Raw genomic sequence first — 27,838 nt, forward strand, 5'->3', positions numbered from 1 at the left:
ATATAAGAGATCCTCTGAGGACTAGGCACTCAACCTCTAAATGGGAACATACAGCACAGGAAAACAATGACATGGTGAGTCAACGGACTGACATATCAATTAATATCTTAGTTATACTATTTCACTGATATTGTTTAAAACCTTAGCTACAGGGTTATCGCCTCTTAAAACTGTTATCTAATACAAATGGATAGCAGCAAGGCATACTCATATAATAGTAATCAGGGGAAATACTGCAAGTAATAACTCAGGTAAGAAATATGTAATATGGGACCCTACTTCTCCTCCATAATAAACAGTGAGGACCTTTGTTTGGTAGGTAAAAAATTCTACTGGGACTATTATATTAGCATTCAACATCTCTCTGTATAAGAAACGGGGGTTCTCATTAGTAACAATCAGACCTTATGCTAATCACATATGCGAGAAGCACAAGGAAACCACAAGAACTCCAATTCCATTAAGACAAAGACAGACTCCATGTCTATTCCGACCGACTGTTAATATTACAGGATGTGTAATGGAAGTTAAACACAATAAGATAAAGGGGATCCCTAGAAATCATGTCGGAGAGTATATAGAAAAATATGTTGTCACCAAATATGAGTTGAGAAGACTACAATATCCTACTTTAAACTATATTAGCTGCATGTACTACCAAACTACCTTATTGGAGATTAATGAATAAATAAGGCTTACATATAGTGCATAGAACTCCAGAGATAACAATAAGAGATTAAAATGTAAATAGCTCAATAATCAATTTGACAATAATGTGATATTTCGTGATGCAACCTTTGGTGAACAAATTAACCTGTGCACCTTTGAGGAGGTTAAATCTGTGATGATATCAATATCTGTTGCTAATATAACATGTACATGAGAGTCCCCTTTCCTTGTTCTCTATGCATTCATCAAGTCATCTATAAGGTGTAGATGTATCTTGGGCTATAGAAGTTAGTACAGTATAGCAATGAGACTCTGTTTTATCCACCAGATTGTCTTGAAGGTAATAAAAACATAAATTAAGTGAAACCTTCAGTCTAAACTGCCCGGTAACTACCTCTTATCTAGACTTTCAGGAAGAACATTTGAAACATGTAAGAGCATTATTAAAATTTTACATGGAGGTTCAACAGATATAAATCTCAACTACTGATATTATAACATACACTGATGCATTGGGAGTTCACATATCAGACATAACTGTCGTCATTGAAATATTAGTTAAAAAAAGAAAAGTCAATGCCCCAGAAGTAAAGCTCCATGGAGAAACAGGACCTCTCAAGCTAGATTACCCTATGCCAGTCTTAAGGCAGCTTAACGATTGGATCGAGGTGAGGGAGCTGCAGATCATTGCCAAAGGAGGACTACCAGTTGTTAGTGAGGAGTTTGAGGACCAAGGTTGGGGCCTTCTGCTGAGTAGATATTGTGGCGAAAACGGATCAGATCGGCATATCAGAGGGCCAGCTGCATCCCCCGCCAAAGCCTCCCAGATTTGTGCCATTTTTCTTGTAAATAGAGCTCGCTCGTTTTTAGGAAGTTCCTCTCTGACGCCTAAACAGGATTTTAATAGTAAGAGACTCCTCGACACTTGGACCTCGTCAATCATGTAGGCTTGAGGTAACTGTTTTTTCTGTAGGTCGTGTGGCTCCGGTTCTAGATCTGCCATCAAAGTCAGCTCCCCTGATGGGGTAAAAGGGGATGTTAGTGCCCCAGATTGCCACTCAGTTTGAATGGTTGGAGTTGAGATAAAGGGGTCCGTTTGGCACAGGTATCCATCCGTGAGCTCCACCTCTGCCTTTAGGACGGACCTTAGGTCTTCCATTTTCGTGCAGAACTCCTGCTCCAAATTTTTCAGTAGAATAGATATTAGGTAGTATGACTCTTCCATAGTTGCCTATGTGACAGGTTCCTTCCGTTGGTAGTTTTAGCCTTTTTTGTTTTATAACAGTTTGGTATGTTTGCAGTTCAGCCCATGCTGCCGGGAGAGGAGTAAGAGGTATGCTTGTCAGGCCGCCATTTAGTGAGGTTTCTTAGCAAGTAAAAAGACCTACAATCCGGTAAAATGTTCATACCATTCTATGCAGCATAGGATTAAGCTTCAATATAAAGTTGTATGTGCATAAGATGCTAAGTATTTCAGAGAATATGCCACAGATTTCTTGGTCTTCTGTTGGAGCATTAGAAATTGCGACCGGCCATGAAGAACTGTGTTTTTTAATTTTTTTGTTTGTTTGTTTTTTACAAGGCCAGGAAAGTAGGGACCATTTCCTGGTCATAATCCCTAAAAAAAGAAATATCTACGAATTTACAGAAACATTTATTTCCTGTAAAGATTTGTGGATTTACTTTCATTCTAGATCCAAGCCTTTTCTTTCATGTAAATGGCAAGTTCATGAGCTAGTGACGTATGGAATATACATTCCTACCAGTAGGGGGCAAAGTTTCCCAAACCTCAAAATGCCTATAAATACACCTCCCAACACACGCATACTTCAGTTTAACATATAGTCAAGTAGTGAGGTGTAAAAAAGCATACAAAAAAGAGGAACTGGGAAATATTGTACTTTTATACAAAAAAATAACCACCAAAAACAGGGTGGGCCTCATAGACACTTTCCATTATGAAAGAAATGAATTTATCAGGTAAGTTCTTACATAAATTATGTTTTTCACACACCTCATCATTATTGTGTCCTTCAGAGATTAAGGGCTAGATTACAAGTAGAGAACTAAATTATTGCACACCCGCAAACTGGAAAATTTGTCCGCTTGTGGGCGCGCAATAAATAACCAGCCATTACAAGTGACTGGTTATTGCTACCGCAACCTCACGGTAGCAATTCTCAGAAAATTATGCAGAGATTAGATCTCTGGTTATTTTTCTAAAAGTGCCCCAAATGCCATCAAACTAGAGGGCATTATAGTTTTTTATTTTTAAAAAATGTAGCTTTAAAAAAAAAAAAAAAAAATTAAATAAAAAAACAATTGCACTAGGCAGTTTTGGGGCTTTAAAGTTGGCGCGTGTGGGGTGTTAGAAAAAAAAAACAGCCCTGAAAAGTGCGTTTACATTGCGGTCTACGGGAACTGTGTGTTTCCAGTAAATATATATATGTGTATGCTTATATACTACTATTTATTTTGCCCCATTTAGCAATTTATAATTCTCACAACTTGGCATGCACTCTGCTGGCTTACCAAGCTAACCCTGCTACATATATGTCACTAATTGGCTTAATCCGATAACAACTGCAAAGAAAACAACAAACTCTATACTACTTTTATGACAGTGACTAGCCTTGTTGTCTATGGACTAAAGCCCAGATTGGCTCCCCTAAATAAGGCAAAAGTAAAAAAGATATATTTTTTTTTAAAAATGAAGACTGGGCTGCTATGTTATTCTATAGCAACACAACAGATATGTCTTATAACTACAAGGTGTTTACTGTCCCTTTTTAAAATCAGGTTGGAGAGTCAGATGAGGCTTCTTCTATACAAGTGGGAATTGGTCTAATATGGGGAATATGTTTTGTACAAATAGTCTGTTTTGTTGAAACATTTTATAGTAAAAGAAATTCCAGACTATTTTAATCCTAGTATGTATAGACACTATTTTGGATGTGCAGTATCTAAATGTGGATAAGAAGAAAAAATGGGGTTTATTTAGCAGCGCTAAAAAAAGCTAGGAAATGATGATACCAATCTAATTTATGTTTTATACAATCTATTTTATTTAAAAATTCTTATAACACATAAAAACAGCAAATGCTTTTATTAATTAATGAAGGGACGTCTCCCTTATACAACACTCATAAAAACAGACTAGAACCATATAATCCTAGAATTCCAGGTATAAAGGAATTAATTCTATAGATAACATATGGCAAGCAACAAATTTCTAAGATAAATGGTGAATTGAATATTTAAAAGGCACAAATGTATCAATCCTAACAGCTTTACAGTTCTTCAGTAACAAATACAGCTATAAAGTTACACAGTTACTTTACTTGGACATATAATTGGCTCAGGTGTGCTGGATAGTTAAAAAGGCAAAAAACAGCCAATATTCTGATTTAGGTGCCAAAGCAATCGTGGTTAATGGAAATGGTTAATTTAACAGATGAATACCTTGATGTCTTTAAAGTTCAGTTTGCGTGTTTTAAAAAACGTAGTGCAAATTAGTGTAGAGGTACCTTAATCTGTCCTGGTTGCAACCGCTGATATTCTTCACTGTGAGGGATTCACAGACTGTTTGTTCCTGGTGCTTCTGATAAGTCACCTGACCTTCTCTTTGATTCAGAGGTCAGGGGTGATGATCCGTTCTGGTGATGTAGTTATCATTTTTTTTGTTTTCCTTTCTTCTTATAGCCCAAATATTGTTTTCATCTGGGTTCCCTCAGACTTCTTAAGGTTTGAAGAAATCTTTGGTCAGTGTTTAGCAGTAACACCGTATTCCCTGAAGTTACCAAAGGTAGATTTTAACTTGCAGGGTCAGGAGAAAAGTTTAAAGTTGCAGGGTCACACAGCTTTGTGACAGTAGTAAATTAAGTTTAGTAGAGTGTAGCAGGTCCCATTCAATGCGTTTCACCCTTCTGGGCTTTATCAAGGGTGAAACGCGTTGAATGGTACCTGCTACACTCTACTAAACTTCATTTACTACTGTCACAAAGCTGTGTGACCCTGCAACTTTAAACTTTTCTCCTGACCCTGCAAGTTAAAATCTACCTTTGGTAACTTCAGGGAATACGGTGTTACTGCTAAACACTGACCAAAGATTTCTTCAAACCTTAAGAAGTCTGAGGGAACCCAGATGAAAACAATATTTGGGCTATAAGAAGAAAGGAAAACAAAAAAAAGGATAACTACATCACCAGAACGGATCATCACCCCTGACCTCTGAATCAAAGAGAAGGTCAGGTGACTTATCAGAAGCACCAGGAACAAACAGTCTGTGAATCCCTCACAGTGAAGAATATCAGCGGTTGCAACCAGGACAGATTAAGGTACCTCTACACTAATTTGCACTACGTTTTTTAAAACACGCAAACTGAACTTTACATCAAGGTATTCATCTGTTAAATTAACCATTTCCATTAACCACGATTGCTTTGGCACCTAAATCAGAATATTGGCTGTGTTTTGCCTTTTTAACTATCCAGCACACCTGAGCCAATTATATGTCCAAGGAAAGTAACTGTGTAACTTTATAAATGTATTTGTTACTGAAGAACTGTAAAGCTGTTAGGATTGATACATTTGTGCCTTTTAAATATTCAATTCACCGGGGGCGGGGCCTGGAGCCGTAAGGAGATGGAGGCATAGTGTCTGAGCTCCGTGCAAAACTGCTAACCATATTGGCAAAGGACAGCAATTAGGGACATTTACCGCTCTAGCTGAAGGGTATGGAGAAGGGGTGAACCCCCGGAATACATTTGCTAGTACTGATCACAACCCGGAGCTGCAGCATTGCCGCACAGTTATAACCAGCTTAGCAGAGCCGGTCGCCATCTTGGCCATGCGGTACCAGGTATAGAAGGCACAGTCATCCACGCCAAAGCACAGCCTCATCTGCAGCACTGTGACTCTAACTGTAGCCAAAATCTTATGAGAGCACCGGGCAAGCATCGAATGTCTGGGCGGATGCAATGTTTTGAAAAAAACTCAGTCTGAGCACCATAGCGAACAGGGCGGCCTATGCAGGAGAGAATGTGAACCTGCTCACAGTAAGGTAAACTGCAGGGCGCACACTGGGACATATACGCGGCAATGATAAGCCGTTTCAGACAGTATCAGCAGCGGTAGAGCTAGCAAGAGAGAGCACAGCCTGATTGATGAGACAAGGTATAACGGTGTGTGTGAGAGGCGCACTGCTTAAACTTTACTACCATTCCCTGTTCACATAGATAGCTACAAGTGCGGAAGAAATAAGGAGACATCCAGGCAGAAGGCAGGGATTTAGATATGATACACTAATGCCACAATAAGATGTTAGATGTTTGATCTGCCCAACCCTGCACAAGACTCAGATATTTGATAGTAATACAATACATTGGAGCCTAGCATGAAGGAATTTGTTAATATCCTAATCCCACATGAGGCCTGAAAAGCTTCAAGGGCCATGATAGTTGCACTCATTAAGTAGCTACAAGGGTCTCAGGTCAATAATAATTAGAATTTTGCCCACACTAGCTGTTGAGAACGGAACCTAGGTTTTTGACTTTTAAAATATCTGCAATATATTATCAATAGGGAAAGTCTGAATAAGGAGTGCATTCTCTGGAGCTGGAAGCACTATACTTTTCAATAACCCTCATCCACCATGTCAGTCAGAAAGCAAAATAAACCTCTACAGGTGCCCAAACCTCCAGCTCCTAGCTTGTTCTTTAGGCCTATGAAAGGAGATAAAATACAAGATTCTCAAAATGCTGCAGCAGAGGATGAAGCTGACTCAGACACCGACTCCCAGTTGATGGAGGGGGATTCTATACCAGCAACGAAAGCTGATCTCAAAACCTTGGTTTCCAAGCAAGACATTAATTTGAACTTCGAGAAAATGTGGGAAAAGTTTGATATGCTACAGAACACAGTGACCAGCAGTCTATCAGAAATAAGAAATGACATTCAGGAACTGGGGACCAGGGTGGCCTCCCTGGAAGAATCGGAGACTTCCACTTCAGCAGATTTATCCAGCTTAACACAACAAGTAGCCTCTCAGCAATGAATAATCAGTGATGTACAAGACAAGTTGGAAGACTTGGAAAATAGGAGTCGCAGATGCAACTTGCGCCTGAAGGGAATACCGGAGTCTGTTTCTCCTACTGAGTTGCCTATTTACTTGCATCAAATGTTTCAAGCGATTACTGGAGAGGTAGAAGATGGTAAATTCCAATTAGAAAGGGCTCATAGAGCGCTACTTGTCAAGCCTAAAGATGACGCACCCCCTAGGGATGTCATTATCAAAATGTCAAGGTTCCATGATAAAGAAGCCATACTACAAGCTGCCAGAGCACACCCCACGTTTAAGTTCCAAGGAACAGTTGTACAATTCTACCAAGACCTGTGCGTTAGAACGCTCCAAAGGCGAGGTCAACTGAGACCCTTAACTTTGCTTCTAAGGAAACATCAAATCAAGTATCGATGGGGCTTTCCGTTCGGCCTCCATATCCTGCATGGGGGCAAAACAATAAGCTTAAGAGAAATATCTGAAATTCCAGAGGCATGTAATAAGCTTCAGCTAGACCCCCCGGACGTCACACAGCTATCATCACCGGAAGATAGACCACACCAAAGCTCAAAATCAACCTCACAGCAGAAACAACGGTGGTCTAAAGTGACGAAGAAGAAGGTCAAAACGTGATAACTCCTTCATGCTAACTTTTGTTTTTTCCAGCAGGTTCTAATCAAAATGATGCTTTGGAGGACTTTTCTGGACATCAGGGTCGCAGGTAGTAGTAAGTGGATAGCCTAATGAGCTGATTTCTTCCTGCTTTACTATCTTTAGTCATAACAAATGGTCTATTTTCCCTATAAAAAGGAATGCTTATTAAGATATATTTAGGAGGATATAAGGCTTAACCGACAGACTGTCCTCTGAAGTGACTATCTCACTGGGTCATCAAAGCCCGGACACGAAGGACAACTCTCTCTCATAAAGTAGAAAGTCGCTTTCTCTGTTCATTGCCTGTTGCAATAAATAAAACCTAAAGTTTAGCTAATAGCAGTTGCACCAAGAGGTGTCTTTAAAAATTGCTAACTTTTCTAAGTTGTTAAAAATGTTTTTAGTTAATGATTGTTCTTTTTTTGTTGTTTTTAGTTCAATGTACTGCCTTGCCTGTTCTTGCTTCTCTGCCTGGGCTGAAAAATATGTAAAGCAACTTTGTAAGGTAACAACAGTGTTTGGACAGTTGGCGGATCCGGGGGGGAGAGACTCCACACTAAGACTGGTAGGTAATGACTGACAACATTAGACTGCTCTCACACAATGTGAGAGGCCTTAATACCGACCAGAAACGAAGAACAGCTTTAACTCAATATATTAGGTTGAAGGCCAACATTATTTTCCTGCAGGAGACACACTTCACTAAAGAAGTAATCCCAAAGTACTGGTCAAGACATTTTAATCAACACTTCCACTCCACCACAGACAAAAAAAAGGGGGGTTTCAATCTTACTACATCAATCTTTAAATTTTGTGGTAGAGGAGACCATAGCAGACGCAGAAGGCAGATTCTTAATAATCAGGGGAAGACAACATGACAAACATATCACGCTCTGCAATATCTATGCCCCCAATGACAAACTGACAAACAAGTAGCTTTTTTCAAGAATGTGTCTCACTTACTGACTCAGTGGTCACACTCACAGATATTACTAGGGGGAGACTTCAATGTTCCAATGTACGCACACCAAAGCAAGGGGGAGAAAGCCTTAACACATAAACAATTAAGACATAACACGGTGGTAAAACAGATCAAGGAGATCTTGACGTCACACAACATTCTTGATTCATGGGACACACTATATGGCAAAACAAATGATTTTACTTACTATTCCCCTGCACATAAAACATATTCAAAATTGGATTATGTCTACCTAAGCCAAATATTAATTCCAGATCTATCGTCTTCCAGTATTCATGCCTGTGCATGGTCAGACCACTCTATAGTCCAGATTGATATCCAGGGGACTTTTCAGACTAGTACTACACACTCCTGGAATTTTGATCCATATATACTCAAGAGCCCAAAAGTTAAAGATACTATTTTAAGAGCTCTCTCTGAGTATTGGGACTTGAATGTAGGGACAACTAACAGCCCCTCCTGGGTCTGGGCGGCTCATAAACCATACATCAGAGGATTACTCATCAAAGAGAAAGCAGCCCTAACTAGAGAGTCCAGGTCCTTAGTTGATTCATTACAACGTCAGATTGATGCCCTTACCAAACAACACCAGTTGACACTAGCCCCAGATATTTTTTCACAGCTTCAAAGTAAGAGATCAGAGCTAGCCTCGATTATGAATAGGGCGTCCATTAGAGCAGCACACAGACTTAAATCTCAATATTTCTTATATTCTAATAAGCCTGACAAATATTTGGCGCATAAACTCAGGGAGCAAACCAGATCTTTCGCAATCCCTTCCTTACAAAGACCAGATGGTACTACCACCTCTAATCCTCAAGAGATAGCAGATAGCTTTGCCCAGTACTACTCCCACCTATATGATGGGAAGAAAGTAAACCATGACCCCCACACTGGTCAGCTAATGGCTCATTTTCTTGATAGTGCCGAATTAAAACGGTTAGACGATACAGCCAGTGAGGAGATAAATGCCGAGATCTCCACCGGAGAGGTGCTAAAAGCAATTAAGGAACTCAAATTAGGAAAGGCAGCAGGGCCAGATGGGTTCCCGGGAGAATATTATCAAATCTTCAAATCAAACTTGGTCCCGCACTTGGTTAGGTTCTGCAACAACATTCTAGAAGGTAAGGAAATTCCCAAGGAAATCCTGCAAGCCAAAATAGTAGTAATCCCCAAAATGGGTAGAAATCCAAAATTATGTCAAAGTTACAGGCCTATTTCCCTGATTAATCAAGACATCAAGATTTTTGCGAAAATATTGGCCAATAGACTCCAAAAACATTTACCATCGCTAATTCACCCAGATCGAGAAGCCCCAGACAATACAAGACGCACAATCTCTCTGGTGGACTATCTCACCAAAACAGGAACGCCTTCTCTGATCCTATCGCTGTATGCGGAGAAGGCGTTCGACAGAATAGACTGGGGATTCATGTTGGAGGTGTTGATCAAGATGGGCTTTCAAGGACGTTTTGTCCAGGCCATTAAGAGCATTTACTCCCACCCTACAGCTACAATTAGAGCAGCAGGCTACCAATCAAGAACCATAGAGATATTAAATGGTACCAGACAGGGTTGCCCTTTGTCTCCCCTCCTATTTGCGCTATGTATAGAGCCTCTGGCGACAAAAATTCGCCTGTCTCCAGATATCTCAGGTGTTCAGATCACGCATAACGAGTTCAAATTGTCCCTGTTCGCGGACGATGTTCTCCTCACGCTAACCAAACCACTGTTGTCCCTTCCTAACCTATATAAGCTTTTACAAGAATATTCTAAAATCTCGGGATATAAAGTGAACCTAGAAAAATGCGAAGCTTTAGCAGTAGCTCTCCCACAGCATACTAAAAAGATTATAGAAACCAACTTCGAATTTTCGTGGGCGAAAGAGGCGATCAAGTACTTGGGGATAAGGTTACCTAATGACATCAAAGAGCTATATAAGCTAAATTATGTCCCTTTGTTCAAGACTATTAGAAGGGACTTAGGGAAATGGAAGACGAGTGGCTTCTCATGGTATGGCCGCTTGTCGGCAATAAAAATGAATATTCTCCCAAAGCTATTATATCTATTTCGTGCCTTGCCAATTAAAGTCCCTATAGTAGAATTGAGTAAATTACAATCAGAATTAATACGCTTCAACAGGGGTAACAAAAAAGCTAGGATAGCCTCCCAGGTCTTAATGCAGCATAGGAAATTGGGGGGGGGGGTTGGAGTCCCAAATTTGATAGAATACTATCAGGCAGCCAGGTTGGCACAGACAACTCTACTGAGTAAAAAACCGGAAGATATAGTGTGGATTGGGATAGAAACGGCGATTGCTGCCTATAGACACCCAGAGGACATCCTTTGGGAGCGAAGAGGTCAATCCATTAAGGATTCCCTCGCTTCATCTGTGACAGTGGAGATGATGCAAATGTGTACTGCACTGACTTCATCTCTGCAGTTGATTCCACCAAAGTCGACGGCCAGACCAATTAGTACCCTCTTAGATGCAGACTTCCAAACCCAGATTGATAAATGGGAGAACAAAGGGCTCTATAGAGTGGCAGATTTCTTACATAATGGTAAGCTAGCTACTTATGACTATATACAAGAAATAATTAAGCCAGATAAACTTCAATGGTTCTTGTATCTCCAGGTGGCCTCAGCCATTGCAAAATACACTCCACACTATAAAAGACAAAGTCCAACGGTGTTAGAAAACCTGAGCTCTTCAGATACAAGAAGTAAAAAATGATATTGCATATCTACATAGTACTACAAAAGGCTAAATACTCAGCCAAAACACCTTTGATGGGTAAATGGGAATTAGATATCAATAGGGAACACTCAAAGGAGGAATGGGATGGGATTTTTGCCTCATCCAATAGGGGCTTAGTTAGCGCAGATTTTAAAGAAAATTGCATAAAAACAGTCTTTAGGTGGTATTTAACCCCTATTATCACATCTCACTATACCCAGCATAACAACAATCACTGCTACAGGGGTTGGGAGATAGGGACGTATATCCACATGTGGTGGGGGTGCCCCCAAGTCCAACATATCTGGTCCAAATTATCTGAATTATTGAGTAAGGTGTTAGGTGAGAGGGTTGTCTTGACGGCTTCCCAGGCACTTCTAAATGACCATATACCTGCATTTAATGCACCAACCAATACATTTATCCGCACGCTATGCACTGCTACTAGAATTTGTGTAGCTAATTACTGGAAGACAGGGGTACCTGCTTGGGGAGAAGTGAAGGAAAAGATTCAGTCAGTCTTCAATATGTCGGAAACAGCTGCCTCCATTCAAGGCAACCAAGACCAATTCTTAAAGATCTGGTTCTACTGGATTATGAAGGGTGACGAATGAAATTAGGATTAGCAAACAAATCTTTTTCTCACCTCACGACACAGACTGGACGGGTTCAGGGGGAAGCTGAATAACGAAAAAAGTGATGGGGGTTCCCCTCTCGCATCTAGCAATACGACACAACTGTATCAGGCAAGGCAAATTTATTCAGTTATTTGTTTTTATTTGTTTTTGTGATGAATGATACATGTAGTTTATTTATCACTGTTTTTCTTTTTGAGAAATATAAAATAGCAAAGAAAATGTGGGGTGGGGTTGGGGGGGCTTTTTTTCTCCCCTCACCTCTTACCCTCCTACATGAGCTTCTGTCATATAACCAGATACGGAAAGATGCAAACCCCCAAGAGTTTTTATAAAACATGATCTGGACCCAAACAAAGAACTCGCTGAACTCTATGATTCACCCCAGGAAAAGTAACCAGATGGTTCGTTCTGAACTATCAGAGACACTGGGATAGAGGGGGGGTAGTATGTATCTACGAGCAATGCTATCTGTTATTCTGTATCTAATTCTCAATAAAAACTTATTTCAACTAAATATTCAATTCACCATTTATCTTAGAAATTTGTTGCTTGCCATATGTTATCTATAGAATTAATTCCTTTATACCTGGAATTCTAGGATTATATGGTTCTAGTCTGTTTTTATAAGTGTTGTATAAGGGAGACGTCCCTTTATTAATTAGGAAAAGCATTTGCTGTTGTTTTTATGTGTTATAAGAATTTTTAAATAAAATAGATTGTATAAAACATAAATTAGATTGGTATCATCATTTCCTAGCTTTTTTTAGCGCTGCTAAATAAACCCCATTTTTTCTTCTTATCCACCAATTAGTTCTCTTTAAGGGAAGAACTTTTTTAGCAGCAGGAATCCACCTTTAGGCGCTCCTATCACACTACACATCAGTATCTAAAAGTGGGCAGGGCAAGATGGGCACTTGCCCAGGGCTCCACACTTTGGGGGCCCCACTTCAGGGGTGAGGGTATAAGAAGGTGCAATGTACATCCTGTATTTATCTTATAAAGAAGTGTTTATGGTATCAGGATGTGTAATATATAGTAGTATTCTTTGTATAGGTAACACAGAATTTTGGGAGGAGTGGGCCATACAGGGAACAGGGCATACAGGGGAGAGGAATAGGATCACTGGGCTTAGGGGCCCCAAAAATGTATCCTGCTCAGGGCCCTGCTAAGGGTGGCCCTGATCTAAATAGTCTAAAGTCCAAATATTAATGAGAATGAATCCATCCATGCTTAGGTTGGGGCATTTATGTAAAAGCAGAGTAAATTTATCATCTCAGCTGCCAGGTTTTTGAGCATGTGACTGGAAGTTGAACAAACATCTGTTTTCTTCAGCTGGAGAAGCCTGGGTCATTAAAATGTTAGTTTTTGCCTTAAAACCTTTTTTTTTTTTTACTATATTCAAAAGCTCCCAGACCCTGATGATATATTTTGCCAACTGGGGTAGCTAATGCTTTCCCTCTGTTTGCCATGATTTAGAGCACCATTTTGCTATTCCATCTTGCTACTTTCTATAAGTCTCCTTTTGGCTACCCCAAAACTGGTAATTATCTTTTCAAAAATCAATTTCCACTAATCTCACACCTACTTACAAACCCAGAGGGCAATGGTTATCTTGTAGTCATTCCAGTCCCTCTACTGCTCATAACTTGGATAATCTCAAGAGATCCTGGTCCATTGAACACCTTCCTTGAGGGACAAGAAATCTCCTGTCCTTGGCACAGGGATCCCTTTTTCAGCTCCTCTGATCTGTATCATTTAATTTCTTATGTCTTATTTTTTATTTAGGTTTGGCATATTGATCTATCATAAGTCATGATTTAAAGAGACTGTAAAGTCAAAATAAATGTATATGATTCACATAGAATGTGACATTTACTACTTTTCTTCATTATCTTAATAGAATTTGTTGAAAAGCATACTTAGATATGCTAAAGAGCAGCAATGCACAACTTATCCTCTCTGCCCAATTAGCCTCTATGCTTTATTTTTCCTTTTATCTTCTTTCTGATAAGGCTGTAGACTATAAATTCAAAATGTTTTCACCAGAGAAGCTTATCTTTTACCTCTCTTAAACTACTTGGACATTATCTACCACTATCATTTACCATTTTTTTTCTCCAGAAAATCCACCTTTGTATGGACCATTAAATACAGCATTTTTGCATAATCAACAAACACATAATAAAAATGCAATGCAATTTCAAATTAGTAGATTGTTTTTTCTGATAAATTTCAGATATTTAAATTTTCCTTCCCCCTGAATCATGTGACACAAAATGTTTTGGTTCGTCTGAATCTTTCATTCTGAATATTCAAAATACTTTGTATTTTAAATACTCAGCGCCTGTGCTGTTCGGTATTCATCTTGCTTTAAACAAAACTAAAAATTGACCATGCACAGAACATTTACATTTTGTTTTCATTAAACTCATGTACACGTTCCACTGCTACAGATCAAAAAGTTCACCTGGAGTGACTATAATACTTACCTAAGCGCACTGGTGAGCCACAGTAACCCACTCCTCTCCTTCACAGAGCCCCAGCTACACTAACAAGAAGCTTAGTGCAGTGGCTTCTAGGACCTGCTCTAAAGGAAAAAGTTTCTCCAGCACACTTAGGTAAGTTTTTTTTAAACTATTTAAAGTAGGGATGCACCGATAGTATCGGTGCCAATACTGAGCATTTGCACGAGTACGTGTACTCGCGCAATATGCTCCGATACCTCAACCGATACTTTTGGACAGCGCTTTGAGGGAGCTTCTGCCCTTAGTGTGCCCAGAGCCGCGCTAACACAAATGGTTTTCCATAGCGCACCCGGGAATCTTGTAATTAAAAAAAAAAAAAAAAGAGAGAGAGCTCTCCATAGTAGAGGGGATGGGGAGGACCCAGTGAGAGAGCGCAATTACAGGGAGCCTGGTCACCAGAATCACACTAACACGTCAGGAGGTTTTAGGCGGCAAATCTGTTCTACACGTAGATGGATGGCACTTAAATGAGCTGGAACAGGTATATATATTAGTAACAACTAGCAAACTAATTGTAAAAAGGGTTACAATAAAGTATAAGAAGTCTAGTTCTACGATAAGGAATTTGTATAAACTCTGCAAAACTGATTAGAATTTAAGGGTATATTATTCCATTCCATTCCATTCATACTGTTTAACTTTATTAGGGAATATGTAGATAACATCCACGAAAAATCATTCATACAAAATAGCTTAAGCTAAATTTCTCTTGTTAAGTGTGTTCAGTCCACGGGTCATCCATTACTTATGGGATATATTCTCCTTCCCAACAGGAAGTTGCAAGAGGATCACCCAAGCAGAGCTGCTATATAGCTCCTCCCCTCACATGTCATATCCAGTAATTCTCTTGCAACCCTCAACAAAGAAGGAGGTCGCGAGAGGAGCTGGAGTTTTTACTTAATTATTCTTCAATCAAAAGTTTGTTATTTTAAATTGCACCGGAGTGTGCTGTTTTTCTATCTCAGGCAGTATTTGGAAGAAGAAACTGCCTGCGTTTTCTATGATCTTAGCAGGCGTAACTAAGATCCACTGGCTGTTCTCGACATTCTGAGGAGTGGGGTAACTTCAGAAAATGGGAATAGCATGCGGGGTCTCCCGCAAATGAGGTATGTGCAGTACAATATTTTCTGGGAATGGAATTGACTAAGAAAACACTGCTGTTACCCGTATGATGTAAGTACAGCCTTAAATGCAGTAGTAGTGACTGGTATCAGGCTGATAAATGTATGCACAGTAGAGTTATTTTCTAGGGACTAGAATTTGACTGAAAAAATACTGTTAATACTGATATAATGTGTGAGCCTTAACTGCAGTAGAAGCGACTGGTAGCAGGCTTAGTAATAACTTTACACAGCATCTGAAATGTTTTTTAAAACGTTTACTGGCATGTTAATCGTTTTGTGAGGTACTTTGGTGATAAATCTTTTTGGGCATGATTTTTTTCCACACGGCTAACGTATATTTCTGCATAGAAACCGTTATATCAGGTCTCCCACTGTTGTAATAGGAGTGGGAGGGACCTTTTTTTAGCGCCTTGTTGCGCAGTTAAAATTCTAGCACAGTCTTCCTGCTTCTTCCTCTTTGATCCAGGACGTCTCCAGAGAGCTCAGGGATCTTCAAAATTCGTTTTTGAGGGAGGTAATCAGTCACAGCAGACCTGTGACAGTGTGTTTGACTGTGATAAAAGCGTTAAATCTAAATAATTTGATATCCGTTTTTTGGGTACTGAGGGGTTAATCATCCTTTTGCTAATGGGTGCAATCCTCTGCTAATTAATACATTTAAAGAATTGTTGACTATAACTGAACTACTTCTTTGTTATTCAATTGTGTTTTTTTTAAAAAGCGCTGCAGCGTTTTTTTATATTGCTTGTAAACTTATTGAAGTAATTTCCAAGCTTGCTAGCTTCATTGCTAGTCTGTTTAAACATGTCTGATACAGAGGAATCTGCTTCTTCATTATGTTTAAAAGCTGATGTGGAGCCCAATAGAAATATGTGTACCAATTGTATTGATATTACTTTGAATAAAAGTCAATCTGTACCGATAAAGAAATTATCACCAGACAACGAGGGGGAAGTTATGCCGTCTAACTCTCCTCACGTGTCAGTACCTTCGTCTCCCGCTCGGGAGGTGCGTAAGATTGAGGCGCCAAGTACATCAAGGCCCTTACAAATCACTTTACATGATATGGCTAATGTTATGAAAGAAGTATTATACAATATGCCCGAGTTAAGAGGCAAGCGCGACAGCTCTGGGTTAAGGACAGAGCGCGCCGATGACACGAGAGCCATGTCTGATACTGCGTCACAATTTGCAGAACATGAGGACGGAGAGCTTCATTCTGTGGGTGACAGTTCTGATTCGGGGAGACCGGATTCAGAAATTTCAAATTTTAAATTTAAGCTTGAGAACCTCCGCGTGTTGCTAGGGGAGGTGTTAGCGGCTCTGAATGATTGTGACACGGTGGCAATCCCAGAAAAATTATGTAGGCTGGATAAATACTATGCGGTACCGGTGTGTACTGACGATTTTCCTATACCAAAGAGGCTTACAGAGATTATTAGCAAGGAGTGGGATAGACCCGGTGTGCCCTTTTCCCCTCCTCCGATATTTAGAAAAATGTTCCCTATAGACGCCACCACACGAGACTTATGGCAGACGGTCCCTAAGTTGGAGGGAGCAGTTTCTACTTTAGCCAAGCGTACCACTATCCCGGTGGAGGATAGCTGTGCTTTCTCAGATCCAATGGATAAAAAATTAGAGGGTTACCTTAAGAGAATGTTTGTTCAACAAGGTTTTATATTGCAGCCTCTTGCATGCATTGCGCCTGTCACTGCTGCAGCGGCATTCTGGTTTGAGTCTCTGGAAGAGGCGATTCGCACAGCACCATTGGATGAATCTTTGAGCAAGATTAGAACCCTTAAGCTGGCTAATGCGTTTGTTTCGGATGCCGTAGTGCATTTAACCAAACTTACGGCTAAGAATTCCGGATTCGCCATACAGGCGCGCAGAGCGCTATGGCTTAAATCCTGGTCAGCAGATGTAACTTCTAAGTCTAAACTACTAAACATTCCTTTCAAAGGGCAGACCTTATTCGGGCCCGGCTTGAAGGAAATTATTGCTGACATTACTGGAGGTAAGGGCCACACCCTTCCTCAGGACAGGGCCAAATCAAAGGCCAAACAGTCTAATTTTCGTGCCTTTCGTAATTTCAAGGCAGGAGCAGCATCAACTTCCTCCGCTCCAAAACAGGAAGGAACTACTGCTCGTTACAGACAGGGTTGGAAAGGCAACCAGTCATGGAACAAGGGCAAGCAGGCCAGAAAGCCTACTTCCGCCCCTAAGACAGCATGAAGACAGGGCCCCCTTTCCGGAGACGGATCTAGTGGGGGGCAGACTTTCTCTCTTCGCCCAGGCTTGGGCAAGAGATGTACAGGATCCCTGGACGTTGGAGATTATATCTCAGGGATACCTTCTGGATTTCAAAACTTCTCCTCCACAAGGGAGGTTTCATCTGTCAAGGTTATCAACAAACCTAGTAAAGAAAGAGGCAATTCTACAATGTGTACAAGACCTCTTAGTGATGGGAGTGATCCACCCAGTTCCGCGAACGGAACAGGGGCAAGGGTTTTATTCAAATCTGTTTGTAGTGTGAATCCAAGAGTTACTCATGGAGTAAGGTTAGGATTCCTAGGATATTGTCTTTTCTACAAGAGGGTTTAGAAAAGGGCTTATCCGCTAGTTCGCTAAAGGGACAGATTTCTGCTCTGTCTATTCTTTTACACAAGCGTCTGGCAGAGAATCCAGACGTCCAGGCTTTTTGTCAGGCTTTGGCTAGAATTAAGCCTGTGTTTAAAACTGTTGCTCCTCCGTGGAGCTTAAACTTGGTTCTTAAAGTTCTTCAGGGTGTTCCGTTTGAACCCCTTCATTCCATTGATATTAAGCTTTCATCTTGGAAAGTTCTGTTTTTGATGGCTATTTCCTCGGCTCAAAGAGTCTCTGAGTTATCTGCCTTACATTGTGATTCTCCTTATCTGATCTTTCATTCAGACAAGGTAGTCCTGCGTACTAAACCTGGGTTTTTACCTAAGGTTGTTTCTAACAGGAATATCAATCAAGAGATTGTTGTTCCATCGTTATGTCCTAATCCTTCTTCAAAGGAGGAACGTCTTTTGCATAATCTAGACGTGGTCCGTGCCCTGAAGTTCTACTTACAGGCAACTAAAGATTTTCGACAAACTTCTTCTCTGTTTGTCGTTTACTCTGGACAGAGGAGAGGTCAAAAGGCTTCGGCTACCTCTCTCTCTTTTTGTCTTCGTAGCATAATACGCTTAGCCTATGAGACTGCTGGACAGCAGCCTCCTGAAAAAAATTACAGCTCATTCCACTAGAGCTGTGGCTTCCACCTGGGCCTTTAAAAATGAGGCCTCTGTTGAACAGATTTGCAAGGCTGCAACTTGGACTTCACTTCATACTTTTTCCAAATTTTCCAAATTTGACACTTTTGCTTCTTCGGAGGCTGTTTTTGGGAGAAAGGTTCTACAGGCAGTGGTTCCTTCTGTTTAATGTTCCTGCCTTGTCCCTCCCATCATCCGTGTACTTTAGCTTTGGTATTGGTATCCCATAAGTAATGGATGACCCGTGGACTGAACACACTTAACAAGAGAAAACATAATTTATGCTTACCTGATAAATTTATTTCTCTTGTAGTGTGTTCAGTCCACGGCCCGCCCTGTCTTTTTGAGGCAGGTTCTAAATTTTAAATTATATCTCCAGTCACCACTGCACCCTATAGTTTCTCCTTTCTCGTCTTGTTTCGGTCGAATTACTGGATATGACATGTGAGGGGAGGAGCTATATAGCAGCTCTGCTTGGGTGATCCTCTTGCAACTTCCTGTTGGGAAGGAGAATATATCCCATAAGTAATGGATGACCCGTGGACTGAACATACTACAAGAGAAATAAATTTATCAGGTAAGCATAAATTATGTTTTTAAAAACACTTAAACCAGGAAGCAATAATAATGGTTCTTATTTAAATAATATAATGATTTATATCAGCCAGCAGTATATCATAAATTATATACTAAGCCCTTACAAGCCGAGGGCTATTTTTAAGATTACTCTTATGTTGTAGGATTTTTTAAAACTGCTGAACTGAAATGGCTATCAATAGTTATGCTAGAAACTTAAATTAGACCGTTGTGAACTGGATTAAAACAACAAAGAGAGACAGAGCTACTCCTAAGGACCCCTGAAGCGCGTTTCACAAAAAACGCTTCCTCAGAGGGGGTGTGGGCCATCGCTAATGTACGTTTTGTTATGACTTGAGAAACCCCACCTCACTTTGTGATAGAAGCCTAACAGTGAGATCCTGCCATATGATAGGTTGGTAGATCTGCCACTCAAAGCTGACACCAAATAATAGGTAATGATGGTCTGGCTGGTGACGTTAGGGGGTGTGTGTTGAGAAGGGCGGATTCAGCACTTGATGAGAGCAAATCAATGAACTCCTCACACAACGTCAGATGGGAGTTTGTGATGACGTGTCGGATAAGTTGTGATTATTGGACGATCATGTTTACATAAAACCAGTTACAATACAGATGACAGTTAAGTAGAATCGCCTTAGAGAAAATGGTATTAAATCAAGGGAATAAATACAACATGTACTCCTTTCAATAGTATAGTTCCCAATGGTATATTAGGTTGTATAAGAATATGATAGGGTAACCGTATATCCTTCTGTTGTGATCAGTTTCACATGTCATAGCATGACAGTAGCGTTTATATAACACTTCATACATCGTCTTGCTTAGCCCTGTAAATATTAAATATAGGGAGATCTTCTCCATACGTTGTCGTTACTATGTGTAATGACAGTTAGTTATGGGCCCCAATCTATATATTATATATCTAGTAGAAAGTGCAATATATTTAAAAATATGTGCTAACAGGCTGCCTTAAATTCAATACTAAGAGGAATAAGACCTATATTTATCATGGGACTCATGGCATAATAGAGAGCGGGCCACTTAGGCTACCGTGGTTAAAAGAACAATTCTTAACTTTACAACCTAACGTTACATGGGGGAGTGTTTCTAGGTCCGTGACATATTACTGGAATTCCATTCACACTGTGCTGTTTTATGTATTAACATAATCGGATCCGATCTTGCTGCAAGTTGGAGTAATGTTGACATCCACAACTTAGCTAAACGGTCGGTACATGTGAATAAAGGTTTCTAATATAGTGTAGCTTATGCACACAGGATTATAGGATATTAATTTTGGACAGTATCAATAGGATCTTAATTTTTAACATTATGAGTTATCATTAATATTTAACCCATATGCTTAGAATGGTAAGTGTAGCAGAATCTATAGGATGGCATATTTAATTCTCAATATATGTGTAAGATCAAGTGAAACAGAGAAAAATACATATCAGTGACATATCAGATCATAAGTGATACTAATACAATAGGACTAGTCCTCAGACATAATATGGTGATAACACCAGAAGGGATCTTCTCCTTATATATGTGGCTTATACATAGCCCAAATTGTGTGGGCTGGTTATAATAAATCAAGTGAAATAAAAAAGTGAGATAATGTGTGAAAAAAGGGGAGAAAATAAGTGAAACAAGCAACTAAAGTGCAAAAGTGATCATCATATGGTAGAATTAGTATCATACAGCGCTTAACTTACAAGTATCCTTATAGCTCCTTGCAAATAGGGCCCCAGCTAACCCTAAAGAAAAATCTGGATTTAAACTAAATAACAAAGAGCGCCTAAATAACAATAGGCAAAGGAAGTATCTAATGTTAAAATTATTTACACATTTATTAAATAACACATATATTGTAATATCATGGATCCATGTTACAAAATAGAAATAAAATAGTATATTAAAATGATAAAATCAAGATAAAATTAAATCGGATATTTAATCAAATTTGACCTGTTGTATCTTATAAGGTAAACTATTATCAAATAAAATAAAATAAACAAACAGCATCAGTGTCCATAAGAGTAATTATTGAGGTGTGTCACAAAAGATACACATAGTGATAATTCCAGAAGAAAAATGAATGTCCTAATGATCACATCTATCCGTGAAATATCTTTGTAGACCAATAAAAAATAGTGATCAAATTCTTGAGTGGAAAAAATGTGAAATAATAAAATCCTGGTGATAAAAATGAATTAAAAAACTGAATGAAGTCACATGCAACGCAAAAAGAAAAAAGTGGTAAACTGAAAAAGGTGAAGAAAATATATACATAAGGATAAGTCAAATCTTAGATTCGAATATTGTGATCTCTCCTAATAAGAAAACCTCCAAAGAGGGGTTAAAAAAATGTAGAGAATATTTCAAAGGTATCCAAAATCTTCCTTAGGTGTGCTTGAAATTTGTTCCTATAAATAAAGAAAACAATACATGGTGCAATATTGTTCTGAAAAAATACAAATAATCAAAATGAAGCTTACCATAAATGTCAACGCGTTTTGGCCTTCTGTTGGGCCTTTATCAAGACTATAATATGACTTGTTATGGAAGCTTCCTTTATAGCAATGAGTATCGAATCACTAATGCCGTTTAGTTGGCGCCAAAAAGGTGTGTGGTTAAAACCGGAAGTGATACCCTCAATGTGTTTTACTTCCGTTTTGTAATTTTCATTTTTCTTTATAATGTGCTTTGTTTGTATATCTAAAAGATATGTCCCTTTTATTTGTCCTCTTCCCCCATTATGTTAATTGTTCACTATTGTAGCTGGAATCGCATTGTAACATACTTCCCTCGCTCAAATCTCCATAATAAGGTATAAACAGGCCTAACTGGAAATGACTTATGACTCTTAACGTCACTTCCGGTATCACCATATTATGTTCTATAACTTCCCTACTTTTGTAAGAGAATCATGATGGGGTCTCTGCTGATACATCAAATCTTATAGTACTCATGTTTATGTTATGAGCTGCCCTTGCTTAAGTCTCTATAGTGAGATGAAATTGGCATAACCGGAAGTGACGTGTTATTCTAAGTGTCACTTCCGGTTTTGCCGTGTTATAGTGTATAACATCCCCACTTCTGTAAATGTATATTAGTTGGATTACTACAAAAAAACTCCAAAGCGAGTCAGCCTGGTATTGTCTATTCAGTTAATTGCTACAGATAGATTGAATCAAATGATGCTTGTGTTTATATCATGATCTATCGTTGAGCCTTACGTCACATCCTGTTGATATTTCCATCTGTCAGAATCATGTGGAAAACCACAATTTAAATAAATCCATAAAGTACATATAAAAATTTCAATTAACATGGACATGCAAATATATTTATGCATGATCATAGGAGTCTGTACACAAGATGTGTGATAGGGTGTGTGTGTGTGTGTGTGTGTATATATATATATATATATATATATATATATATATGTTTGAACATTGTGGAAACCCATAAGTTGTATTGTATACACAATACTAATGATCTTCTTCATACGAGAGCTGACTACTGTCTGGGAACTGATTTTTATAGATGTATACACTTGCAAGAGATATGCTAGTACTGAGGTCTGTACTACATTGCCAATGGACTATTATTGGCAGCATTTATGCTTCTAGCGTATTCCTCAAATTACATTTAGATAGAAAGAGTTTGCATATAGACCAATATGTTTATTATGTTCCCATTTGTCTTACCCCCAACTAGCTCACCTTTATAATCTCTCCTCGTAGTAGGTAACTATGGCTAGTGTCTATGGTTATGTATGTTAATGTCAGACTCATATTATGTCTGACAATATCCATCCTCCTAGCTTTTTTATTTCATTTGTATCATATTTTGAATGCACAGTTTGCTAAGTGTGAGTTTTTTAGTATCCAAGGAATGCACTTATATACTGTTAATATATGTATTACCTGTTTCTTCTAAGGTCCAAATCTACATCATGGCGATATGCTAATTGTTATGGAACCGATAAAACACTTGTTGGGTGAATGTATGCACGTTATGTTAGTGGAAGTGATGCACGTCTGTGTACACCAGAACTGGAAGTGACGTAACTTCCGGTCATTAGACTTATACACGTAGCGATTACACGCCGGAACTGTGGTGAGATCAGATTTAGGTAGTACCACCCTGTTTATGTTTTATACTGAATGATGTTTTGTTTATTTTTGACGCACATTAGAATTAAGGATGTTTGAGTGATTTTTTGCTAATTGTTTAATCGAGTTGATACTGGAAGTGATTGTGGATGAGAACTTCCAGGGTCACTGAGTTGTAAACAGGATATGATGTAATATTGGCGCCTTTTTTGAGACAGGAAATGGGAGGTTACTGTGTGGTTGTTCACTTATTTAAGCAATTTGTTTGTATGCACTTTATGTTCTGACGAAGGGGAGGTTTACTAATCCTGGTTTGTCTGTCTTTTGGTGAAGATATATATATATATATATATATATATATATATATATATATATATATATATATATATATATATATATATATATATATCACAATATTAACACTTAAAGGGAAATTAATCCCAAAATGTTTTTAGCTTAGCTAGGTGGCTCAGGAGCAGGGCTGCATTAATGAGAGCGAGCATTCATGTCCCTTTAAGTCCCTTTATGTCCCTTAGCAAGTAAGCCTATGAGCCCAGCTGTTTGCAAATCACCTTCATAAGAGCCGACTACAACAGTGGAACTCTCGACAGGGCCCTCTACCCATTTGATCCCTATAAATGTTATCTTGTATACCGCCTATGTTTATAGTGCTGCATAACTGTTAGCGCTCTACAAATACATGATGATGATAATTAAGTATTAAAATTGCGGTGTATGTTCAGTTCAGATTTTACCTTCTACAAGTACTATTGTCCCTGATCCAAGGGATACTGTGGTATCTTCAGATGGTGATGTTTCCTCTGGGAATGAGGATTCTTCATCTAAGGTAGAAGCTGATATTTATTTTGTTTAAAGTTGAACATATTTGTTCTCTTTTAAAAGAGGTCTTAGTCACTTTAGGGGTTGATGATCCTAAGTCTTCTGATAATAAAGCTTGTAATAGTTTAAATTCAGTTTTTAAAACTGCTGTTAATTTCACTAAGGTTTTCCCAGTACCTGATGCTGTATCTGACATGATTGTCAAGGAATGGTTTAAGTCAGGTTTGTCAATTAATCCTTCTGCAAGGTTTAAAAAATGATATCCTTTTCCTGCTGCTAATCTAGAGTTATGGGAAACCATTCCCAAAGTGGATGGGGCCATTTCCACTCTAGCTAAATGTACTACTATTACTTTAGAAGACAGTACTTCCTTTAAGGACCCTGTAGACAGGAAGTTAGATTTTTATCATAGAAGGGCCTTTTTACATACTGGTTATATTCTTAGCCCAACTATTTCTATTGCTGATATAGCTGCTGCTTCTACTTTCTGGTTTTCCAGTCTTTCAGAGCAGTTTTTATGACCCTGCAAATTTACTATGTTTGCTTCAGAGTGCAAATTCTTTTATTTTTGATGCTTTGTTTATTATGAAAATTAATGTCAAAAGCATGTCTTTAGCAGTTCTTGCCAGGAGGGCCTTGTGGCTTAAATCCTGGAATGCTGATATGGTGTCTAAATCTAGATTGTGTCTTTCTTTTCAAGGAAATAAGTTATTTGGGTCTAATTTTAGATTCTATTTCTACTATTACTGACGTTAAATGAGCTTTTCTTCCTCAAAACAGGAAGTCTAAAGGAAATTTCAAAGCCCCTTATCGTTTACGTTCCTTTGGTCAGAATAAAGAACAGAAAACTGACTCCTCTATATAAAAGCAAAGTTTCTCTTATTCAGTTTGGAGGTAAGAAATCTGTTCCCACTTCTAAAACCGCATGGAGGTGCGGCCCCCAATCCAGTAGTCCTGGTAGGGGGTAGATTAAAATGATTTCACAATGCTTGTTTTCAGTCTGTTCCAGATCCCTGGGTTCAGAATATTGTTTCTCAGGAATATCGAATTGGATTCAGAACAAGGAAGTTTTTTTTTCTATCTTATGTTCCAAGGAATCCTGTAAAAGCTCAAACTTTTTTTCTGTCTAAGATCTGAAAGATATAGTAGTGATTGTCCCAGTTCCTTTGCAGGAACAGGGGATGTGATTTTATTCAAATCACTTTATTGTTCCAAAGAACAAAGGCACTTTCAAATCAGTTTTGGATCTAAAAACAAGTTTGTAGGGTATTTTTTCTTTCAGAATGGAAATGCTTTTTTTTCAGAAAGGTCATTTTATGTCCACAATAGATCCAAAGGATGCTTACCTTCATATTCCAATTCACTCAGATCATTACCAGTTTCTGAGGTTTGTTTTTCTGGATGAGCATTATCAGTTTGTTGCTCTTCCATTTGGTCTGGCTACAGTTCCAAGACTATTTACCAAGATTCTGGGTGACCTTTTGTCTGTAATCGGAGCTCAGGGTATTGCAGTGTTTCCTTACCTGGACAATATATTGGTACTAGTTCCATCTTTTCCTTTAGCAGAATTTCACACCAATCTACTATTGTTGTTTCTACAAAAACATGGTTGGAGGAACAATTTGCCAAAGAGTTCTTTGATTCCTCAGACAACGGTTACTTTCCTAGGCTTCTTCTTTTTTTATTTTTTTTATTTCTTTATTTATAATCCAACAGTGTATACATAGGAAAATCAGCACCGACTATTCACTTCTCCAGCTCACCACGCAGGGTGCCTTGGAGAATGAGAGGAAATCATAACATCTGAAAATATAATCATAACTTATTTAGACACCAAATATATCCGATGCTTTTCTATTTAAAAAAGAACATGAATACAGTATAAATAAAAAAATAAATAAAAAAAATTTGCCTTATTAGACTATTTAATTAATATGAAGGTAATCAGACAATATAACGAACGAAATTAGCATAGCATTATATTAGCTAAAGATACACTGTTGAGAGATTTTTTTTTTATAGGCTGTAAGTAGCATAAAAGGAAAAGAAAGAAGAAAGAGAGGAAGAACCCCCCCAAAAACCCCCCACCCCATCCAAAAATAAATTCCAACCATTTATCAAAAAAAGCTTGGATCTGTTTAGAAGACGATTTAGCAGTATTATATTGTTCAAAGATAATTTGGGAGTACATGGCTTGTTTAAAGTTGCCTATTGTGGGCGCTACATTTTTCTTCCAGTTCTGTAATATTAAGATCAACCCAAAATTATGGCTATATTAAATATTTTACATAGAATAGAAAGAGTATATAGATAGGATGCAGGAACATTCTTTCCTTAAGTATCGAATTGAGCCAATAATTTACTTTAAATTTTTTGGGAGTAATATAAACATTGTGAATTAATTTCACATGTGATTCCTTCCAGGAACAGGAAATGGGGGGCATCTTTAATCCACTTGGCACTCAAGTGTATATGTTCTACTGTAATATTATGAAAATGAGGTCTCCATTTTTTAAATAATGTCTCTGTTAACTGACCTTGCTTGGCCATCAGTATTTTATAAAGCAATGAAATAGAGTGAATTTCAAATTTATATATGTTAATGTAGTCGCCCAGCTTCCCAAATTGGGTGATTTCAGAAATTGTGCTTGCATAACCAGAAATAAAGTGTCGAAGTTGTAGACCAGTTTTTTCTGGGGATTCTATACTCTTGTGAAAGGGATTCAAGGGTTCTTGTTGTATACGTATCCTCTAAGCATTGACTAATATATGTTAAACCTTTTTGATCTCAAAGTTTAAATATCACGGACTCTATACCAGGTAAAATGAAAGGATTACCCCGTATAGGGAGAAAAGCAGAAAAATAAAGATTTATATCAAGGTCAAGGCATACTTTTTGCCAGGCAATTATAGTATTACAAAAAATAATAAAATTACGTATATTTAGTGGAAGTTGTACGACAGGACAATGTATAATCACTTTTAATGTATATGGATAGATCATATTTTCTTCAGATAGTTCTTACTAGTGATCCAGTCAACTGTGGAGTGTGCTAGAATTGCAATATTATATAGTTTAAGGTCTGGAAGGGCAAAGCCTCCATACTCTGGCAATAACTATAATTTATTAATGGAGAGAGCATGTCTTTTCTTGTTCCATATAAAGCTAGTGCAGATCTTGTTGAAAAATTGTATATCTTTATTTAAAATAAAAAGCGGTAAGTTCTGCATGATATAGACTATTTAAGGGAAAAGAATAGTATTTATCATCATTATCTTGGCCGATAAAGGTATAGGAAATATAGACCATTTCTGCAATTTTCTAGAAGCATTTATAAAAAAAAAGGAGCATAATTAATTTGGTACCATTTATTAGGGTCTTTATGTAAATTGATCCCCAAATATTTTATATTTTCTACCTCCTTAAACGGATGCCGGTTAAAACTGTTTTTTTCTTATAGATCCATAGAATTTCAGATTTGGTTAAGTTTATAGCCTGAGAATGAACTAAAGAGATCAAGATTGTCTAATGCAATAGGACTATTTTCTTTGGTATTTTTAAGGAAAAGAAGATCGTCTGCATATAATAAGACTTTATTGTGAATGATTACC

The 27,838-nt window shown here is 38.3% G+C and overlaps 1 long non-coding RNA gene across 2 annotated transcripts in view; it reads left to right on the forward strand.

Moving 5' to 3' along the window:
* Positions 1 to 27,838, forward strand: part of LOC128656565 (uncharacterized) — a 327,667-nt gene that overhangs the window by 36,180 nt on the left and 263,649 nt on the right. The window contains exon 1 of one of the 2 annotated variants that reach the window (XR_008402030.1): positions 14,273 to 14,359. The exons of the other annotated variant lie outside the window; for it this stretch is intronic. This is a non-coding gene — a long non-coding RNA (uncharacterized LOC128656565). Of the gene's footprint in view, positions 1 to 14,272; positions 14,360 to 27,838 lie in introns of those variants that run through there. 2 annotated transcript variants of the gene reach the window in all.

This window comes from Bombina bombina, chromosome 4 (genome assembly GCF_027579735.1).
Source record: "Bombina bombina isolate aBomBom1 chromosome 4, aBomBom1.pri, whole genome shotgun sequence".
NCBI classification, from domain to species: Eukaryota; Metazoa; Chordata; class Amphibia; order Anura; family Bombinatoridae; genus Bombina; species Bombina bombina.